Genomic DNA, 8,333 nt, shown 5'->3' with positions numbered 1-8,333 from the left:
TGAGATATAAAAGTCTTTTCATTCTTCTCCTGATAGATTACATGCAAACTGTTTGTTAAGTGACATGGCTGAAATTGCCTCCAAGCGTTGCGGACAGCCGCGTTTATGTCACAAGATGACCTCATTGTTTGGGCGCCTGCCACGCTCCACAGCACTAAGACTTTCTCCATTGCAGCACACAGTAATTTATGTGAGCGATGGATCGTGTATTTGTACCCAATCAAGTGCAGGAAGACAGAGACATGAGATAATGCTGGAGAAGCTGTAGAACAAGAGCTCATCCACACTTTCCAAGCAGTCCAGACCATTTCGATCCTCTTAGGCAGGAAACAGTTCTGCTCAAAAGTCAAAAAGCTGTCAGTGCAAAAAGAAACATTCGATAAGTAATATTCTCACCTTGAAATCGGCAAGCTTGAGTTTACAAATGCTTAATAAAAATACAGATATATTTGAACGAAAGACATTTGTAGGCCGAACCAAACGATGTATCCGCACGGCGCCCAGCTGCCCACCAGGTGGCGGAGCGCGCCCGGGGAGCGGCGGGGAGCAGCCCGGCCTCGGCGCCATGGCACCGCCCGCCTCACAGCCCTTTCCCGCTTCCTCGGCTGTCGGCAGCCGGGCTTCCTTTCTGCACGTAGAGCGTTAACTTCTTTAGACCCGGAAAAACAGTAAGACGGATGTGGACATGGAGCTGAGTTTTTCTGTTGTTCTCAAACCAAATTTGTTCAGGTTTACTCGTCGTTCAGCTTTTCGAGGAGTAAATGTGAAATGTCTGAGATGCTTTGAAAAGCGTTCTCCCACAAGGAGCGTCTGTCGTGGTTTAGAAGTGCTGGTCACAGAGCCTCTGCATCCTCCTATCTGTACCCAGACCAATGGGAAAACTCCTGAGGGTGACTTTCTCCTCTTTTCTAACTCCCGGGCATTAAGGGAGAGCAGATAGAATTAGTGCAATGCTAAATGAGAGTCAGCATATGTTATTGTAGGAGTTGGTAGGAGTGTGGTATTCATACCAAGTGTGCCAATCCCTCTGAAAGAGCTGAACAGGAGACTTGTTTAAAGAGATTAAACGATGCAGAATAAAGCTTCCAAAAACTGTAATTGAAAGTGACAGAAACATTAGCTTTGAAACAAGTAACATTTAATCACACAGATTATACAGAAACATAATTTTTGTATGTTGTTTTCTTCAACAGAATTTAATTTTAATCTGTTGAGACAGCTTATCACTTTCAGCTGCCTACTTCCAGAGGCCTGTCAGGGTACGTAAATGGAGCGGCTATGACGAGGAGCAGGACCTGTTCATTCCAACGCTGGCCATAACTGCCTAAATTACAGTTGCCCATACCTGCATCTGTGGGTTGCAGGTTTAAGTGGTTGCACTGTTTCTGACTTCTGTGTGCACCATTGAAATGGTTGGATTTCTGAGCTAGGGCAAGCAGTGGCCCCAGCAAAAGCGTATTTGTACAACCATAAGTAGAAAGTTATTAATGAGCAAAGGCAGGAAGGAAAAAAAAGCAAGAAAAAATCTTTACTGGCCTTGGATACATGCTCAAACCTATGTAAATCATAGAATTGTATAATCATTAAGGTCTGAAAAGACCTCTAAGATCATCTAGTCCAATTGTCAGTCTATCCCCACCATGCCCACTAACTGCATCCCTCATTGCCACATCTCCATGTTTTTTGAACGCCTCCAGGGATGGTGACTCCACCAGCTCCTGGGCAGCCTGTGCCACTGCCTCTCCACTCTGAGAAGTTTTTCCTAATATCCAACCTGAATTAGCATTTGATTTTCTTCTCTTACAAATCTGCAGCAAATAGCCACAGTGACTAAACACTGAGAGTTCAGAAGTGAAACGATTAGCTAGGACACAGAATAAAGCTTAATACACTATTGTTTTGCTATGATATTTATTTTAACAGCTGCTGTGCATGCTGCACAATGTGTGCATTTTCCACTGTCCCTGTCTTGACTCCCATGAAAGAGATCTCTGCATTTGCAGAACATGGGAGTGGGAGCAGACGTGACCTTCAGGAAGGCCGATGTGAAGTACCTTCACCTCTCGAGGGCAACAGGCAGGGAAACTCACAATAATACTAACCTGCTCCCTGTAGCAGCCAAGAACTACGTGTGAAAGCATGTCAAAAACTCCAGGCATTTTGGATGGTTACCATCAAATATTTTGAGTTTATTTGCTCGTGTTCTAAAACTTGTTTGAAAACGGAGTCAGCTATCTAAAAATCGTTTTGAACTACAAGGTTATAGGGAGGTTTATTTTATTGTTCTCTGCCAAAGTCTCTCGAGGCTAATGTAGGAATTTAAAATAGTATGTTTCACCTGCAGTTCACTCTCAGCTCCTTGCAAAGTCTGAGTTATTAACAGATGCCTTTTGTTTTTAGGAAGGTCACATCAATAGGTCAGCACGGCCAGAGTTTCAGAAAACAAAGATATTTCGTAAGAAGAGGAATTAATTCCAGCTCACAGAGAGAACATTACAACAGAAGCAGGTTCATTGTGAAGGGCAGTCAGATAGATTCTGACCTCCTGAATTTGGAAGAAGCCAGAATGTCATTGGTAAGCCTTTAGGGCACTACAACAATCATTTATATTCTGTGATCAGCTTTCAGCTTCCTTGGGAGCTATGCAGATGTATTTAACGACATTCCAGACCAAAAAACATACCCAGTGTTGGCCTTTGGATGAGAAAATCAATGTGTGGTGCAAGGCAGGAACAGTAGCAATGTCCCCTCCTGCTCCCACACTGAGGGTCTGGCACCCCTGAGTGCACACTGATGGGAGCAAAGAGCGTGTGGGAAGCTCAGCTGCTCAGATGAAGAACAATTGATTTGTCAGAATTCAAAGCAGACGATGCTCTCTGCATGGCAGGGACTGTTTCACCATGTTTGTTTGTAAGTGCCTGAGCCTTGTAAATGTTGTAAATATCTCCCTTTGTCAACAGTAAGTAGTCATGTAGCAAGGAAGGAAATGGACTTCGGAAGAAACTGCCAGCCAAAAAAAGAAGAGCAACCAAAACGAAACCTGCAGACGAGGTTTAATATGGTCACTAGGAGAGACACAAGCTCCTACCAAAGTAGATTTATTATAGCTTTCTGTCCTTACAGGACATATAGTCATCCTAATGCAGAACAACATGCACTGTATTGTACTCTGAATGAGTAATGTACGTCATGTGAGTAAGTAATTAATGTATCAGATCTTTCCAAAACTGTATCTGGACAGGCAAAGAGATCACCAGGACACTAGCTCCTTTGTTCCACTTTGATGGCAGGGTACCATCAAAAGGTTTTCCTGGCCAGCTGCATAGGGATGTTGCTTGAGTAAGAATAAAGCCATTGGGAACAAACAGCCCGGAGTGGCCTGGGGCTGCTGTGGGGTGCCACAGAGTCTAAGCATAGAACAAGATCATAAAATCGTTTGGGATGAAAAGGATCTTCAAGATCTTTAAGTCCAACTGCCAACCTGACCTAAGTGACCTTGATTGTCCCCCAAGTGAAGAATCCATAGAGATTTTGAAAAGCTGGAGTTGCTCATCTCATCTTTTCTTGAGGAAGCTTGGTTGTAGTTGGGGTCAAAACATACTAATTTCTGATCTCTCCACAGCTTGTAATGATACTAATAAAGGGATTTAGCTGGATTCCAGAATATTCCTCTCATTACAACAAAGGAGTAAAATTATTCCTAAATGATGCACTGTGGTTTCCTTGTTGGTATAACCCAGGCAATTGCTATGGGTCTGTCTGATACAACTGTATTTTGTATTCTTACTCCTCTGGGCCAATAAACACCTGAAGCAACAGTGGATGATGGGGAATAGGAGTTTAATGGCAAGACTTCAGAGCAGCATGGTGGGATGCTGGGCCTCAGACCTGGGCCCTCCTCAGTTCTGGGCCCTTCTCAAGACCACAACTGACATCATTTGGAAGAAATCAGCAAATCTGGAGTTTACTTGAGCCTCAGTTGATTGGTACTTCATTTGAGCACGAAGTGCTGTTAGCACATAGAATCATGGAATCATAGAATGGTTTGGGTTGGAAGGGACCTTTACAATCATGTAGTTCCAACCCCCTGCTATCGGCAGGGATACCTCTCCTAGACCAGGTTGCTCAAAGGCCCATGCAGCCTGGCGTTGAATGTTTCCAGGGAGAGGGCATCCACAGCCTCTCTGGGCAACCTGTTCTAGTATCTCACCACGCTCACAGTAAAGAACTTCTTCCTAATGTCTAGTCTCAGTCTACCTTCCTCCAGTTTAAAGCCATTTCCCCTTGTCCTGTCTCTACGTGGCCTTATAAAATATCCCTCCCCAGCTTTCCTGTAGGTCCCCTTCAAGTACTGGAAGAAGACCAGTTCTTTTCATGGTGATGCTTCTTACAAGGCCTTTGAGTACGAAAGCACATACTTTTGGTGCTGCAAAGACCTGTACAGCTCATGAAGATCAGCTGGTAACTGGTCACTGCCACACATCTTCAAAGTTACCTTCAGAACACGATGCAAACTTAAGAAGAAACTGCAAGTTTCAAGGAATGCAAGTGGACTTGGACGAAAAGGAAAATGGTGGCAGTTTATTTATCTGCCCATGTGGACATGTCTGACTTAGTTGATAAACATCAACAAATGCTTCTGAACAAGCTAAATAAATAGGAGCTTTTATAAAAAACAATGTATTTCTGAAAAAATGCACCTTATTTATCTGAGCTGGTCAAAAAAAACAAAAACAAAAACAAAATTAAAAAAACGGAATAGAAAAGCTTAATATTCTGCTGTTTAAGATTTATAGCCGAATAGCTGCCCATAAATTCAATGGAATTTCAGCAGCACTAAACTATGCAAACAGAAGTGGAAAAAGATTATAATGAATTCAAAGAGAAAATAAGATCAAGGGTTTGTATGCTTATTTTTTATGATAAAGTAAATACTGTAGGAACGTAGAAAGCTCTTAAGTGATTAGGTCAAAGAAATCAGCAAGGATTTTATACAGAAATACTGATGGTAAACTGAGTAGATTTTTCAAAGACTAAGAATGATAATTTCTATTCTTCAAATTAACTGTGGTTAAACAAAGTCACTGTGGTACAGAATGTGTTATTAATGTCCTTTATACTATAAAAAAGACCAGATGATTACTTGTGAAAGGAATCTTCTGCTTCTGAGACGTAACATACTTTATACTTCCTCATATCTGGTATTAATTTTTTAGCCTTATTTATTTCCTGTTTTAAAATACTGAAAAACTTTCCACACAAACATCTACATTTCCCTTGGAAAAATACCCCAGGCATAAAAAATAAGCTTTTCTTTTGCTTTTTTTTCCTCTAAAATCCCTTTCTAAACTCTTCCAAAAGCTGCCAATCCAGCAATTTCCCAAGATGTCTTGTTATGTCTTAGTAATTAAATTGTAGTCTCTGAGCTGTCTTTTTCGTAACTAAGTTTACAGAAAATGCATCTTCATCCTTGTCTAGCACAATATAGAAATGTTCTGCTGGGAATACAGTTGTATTTATTGATTCTTCAGAATTTGTAAATCCTTTCAAAAGAAATTTGGTTAGTCCTTCTGAGCTTTCATGAACTGATGAAGGCAGAAAGCAATAATTCGAAGAAGTACTTTAAAGGAGTTTATGGCCACATAAGATCTGATACAGGATCTGCAGTAGAACTGTGTTCTCCTTGGTACCTGTTTATTCTTTGCAATAACCATTTACAAACAACAGCATTTTTAAATTTGTTATGTGTCTGATAACAGGATCTCTATGCCTATATGCTGCATTTAGAGGAAAGTGAGCTAATGCAAAGTATGAAGATCTTCCCCCCAACACACACATAAGAAAAAAAAAAACAAAAACAGCAGAGCAGTAGAGAAGATGATCAGAATTTATCTCCTGAGTGAGTGATCATGGAATCATAGAATGGTTTGGGTTGAAAGGGACCTTTAAGATCATCTAGTTCCAATCCCCTGCTATAGGCAAGGACACCTCCCTCTAGACCAGGTTGCTCCTGGCCATGCAAGAAACCAGTTTTATGGGATAGGAACTGCTCATATGACCTAAGTCATGCTGAATTTATCTAAAGATTTCAGGGCTTGTTTTCCAAGGGCTGAGTTTGTATATCATGTTGGGTATGGGGGCCAGATTCAATCTTTTACTCTGTGTTAGCATCTCAGTAAACCAAATGCAGCAAGAGGCAAGAAAGGATCCTCATCCTGTTGGCAGTGTTTCACTTTGAAGTATTGCTGAAGCCCCAAGCAGCAGATTTCCAGGAGGACACCCAACCCCCCGTGCTAGAGACATATCTGGACACTCTTCTTCTGATCTCCATGTCAATTGAGATGTCATACAAATCAACCGAGTCCCACAAGGAAAGCTCAATTAGTTCCCACCTAAGGATAAACTAGAGACTTGTAATTAAGTTAGGCTGCTGACAAATGAAAAGCTTTGATATAATTCTTGTGGACAGCTCATTTATTCAAGTGATTTTATCCTGCAATCTCCCCAAAGAAATTTCTCCCTGCAATATGTAATGGTTTCCTGTCCTTCTCATTGAGCTGTCCCACTTTTGCATCCAGTGATAAAATACTGGAATTAAATGGAAATCAAGACCCTCAATTCCTCTTAGCATGCTTTTTTAAAAACCAAATATACAGTATCTTCCTACACAAATAAAAACAAGTCTCTGCAGCCGTGACCTGCTGAGTCATTTGGCTGAATGCTCTTAGTTTATACAGCTGCATCCATCATGAAATGCCCTTTGATCACACAAAGAAATGCAGTATCTGCTTTGCATTAAAAAACAATATACCTAGAAGATATTAAACTGTTGTAGAGTTCAATGTATTGTTCTCTAATGCAGTTATTACAGCATTTTTTCTATTTTTGCTAGTGAAAACAGGAGGTCAGCATTTCTATTAGTATTGACTGATATGTGATTTCATGCAACTACATGTTTTCCAGTGTACGTGTTGCTCTTATTAAAAGGTATGTGTTTTTCTGGCATCAACAAGTGTCTAATATGGATTGCAGAAAAATTTCCAACATTATGCCCATTTACTCCTTTTTTTTTTTTTTTTTTTTTTTTTGGTCATTGTTGCATACCATTTTAAATTATTATGAGATTATTCAGAATAGCATAGCTTTTCAAATTTGATTCTCTCTTAAAATATTGCAGTTATGTTCCATTCCTCTTGATAATTCAAAGACTTGGAATGAATGATTTAAACATGAGTCATGCGCATTATGAACTATTCAGTGTATTAGGAACACAGATGTTTACTGACATCAATTATTGACATCATTTTGGGATGAACTTTGTTATAACCTTGAAATGAGCAAGCTGATGGAGAATATGAATTGATGTAAAACATCTTCTGTAGCTCTGAAATGTCTCTCCCTATGAAAAGCTGCAGAAGCATTTTAAAAGCAAAACTTCAATCTCAAAATTATCTAAAGAAATCAGAAAACATTTTTCATCTATTGTAAGAACTAAAATGGGTTAATTTATATTACTTCATTAAAAGTAGTTTTTTGTTTTAGTCTGTTCATCGGAAAAGAAAGGTTGTTCTGAATAGGCTATTGTTAGTAACAAGCTTTGCTTCAAGTCAATAAATAGCTGAATGCTGTATCATGTAGCTTCAGTTCATGAATTGTGCATCTGTTCAAACCCTGACAGACTGAGTGTGCCTGTTTAGATACAGCAAACATTTTGTTGCTTGCAATTTCACTTTTTGATAAAGAAATGAAATGTAGCATCAATTGCTGAAGGAGAAAAGTCAACCTAAGTGCTAGGATACTTACAGATATTTACCAGTATATCTTACCTCAGAACTGTGAATGACAATGAGTCTTGCAAGGCAAACTTCCCAAACTCTCTGTTTTGTTGAACATAATAACTATCACAGCTAGTTCCTCCCAGCGTATTAGTTTGAGTGACACAACCAAACAGATTTCAGGTTACTATCAGCACCTTTATCTCTTGAGCCATGTTTGCATAACCACTGATGCTGGGTGGAGATCCAGCAGGAATCAAAGAATGTCTGTTTTCTAAGCAACAGAGACTGATCTAGAAAAGGTCAAGCACAGAAAATGGATAAACACAGAGGCAAGAATCGCAATGTTTTTTCTCTAGCTAGCTAAATGGAAATTTCTGAGGCTATTTTCTCTGGTTTGTTATGCTTTAATGAAAGTGAAATATGATGTACAAAGAATTGTGAGTGTAGCATTTTACTTCCTGGCTTTGACATTTCTTCTGGGTTACTATTAATGAATATCTGTGAGCATTAATGGCAGCAAGAGCTCCAGAAACTGCCACTGGAAAGTAGATACAC

The 8,333-nt window shown here is 39.9% G+C and overlaps 1 long non-coding RNA gene across 1 annotated transcript; it reads right to left on the bottom strand.

The window, feature by feature from the left end:
• On the bottom strand, positions 1 to 7,947 carry LOC122178410. Its single transcript, XR_006178318.1, has 2 exons — positions 7,827 to 7,947; positions 1 to 1,092 (listed from the first exon to the last, which is right to left on the bottom strand). It is a non-coding gene; the product is annotated as an uncharacterized LOC122178410 (long non-coding RNA).
• Positions 7,948 to 8,333: the final 386 nt, after the last annotated feature.

Source organism: Lagopus leucura, unplaced genomic scaffold (genome assembly GCF_019238085.1).
Source record: "Lagopus leucura isolate 7727_CA_CO unplaced genomic scaffold, USGS_WTPT01 Super-Scaffold_100001, whole genome shotgun sequence".
In the NCBI taxonomy this organism is placed as follows: domain Eukaryota; kingdom Metazoa; phylum Chordata; class Aves; order Galliformes; family Phasianidae; genus Lagopus; species Lagopus leucura.
Note: the sequence above shows the minus strand (reverse complement) of the source record. Positions and strands in the feature narration are given on the sequence as shown.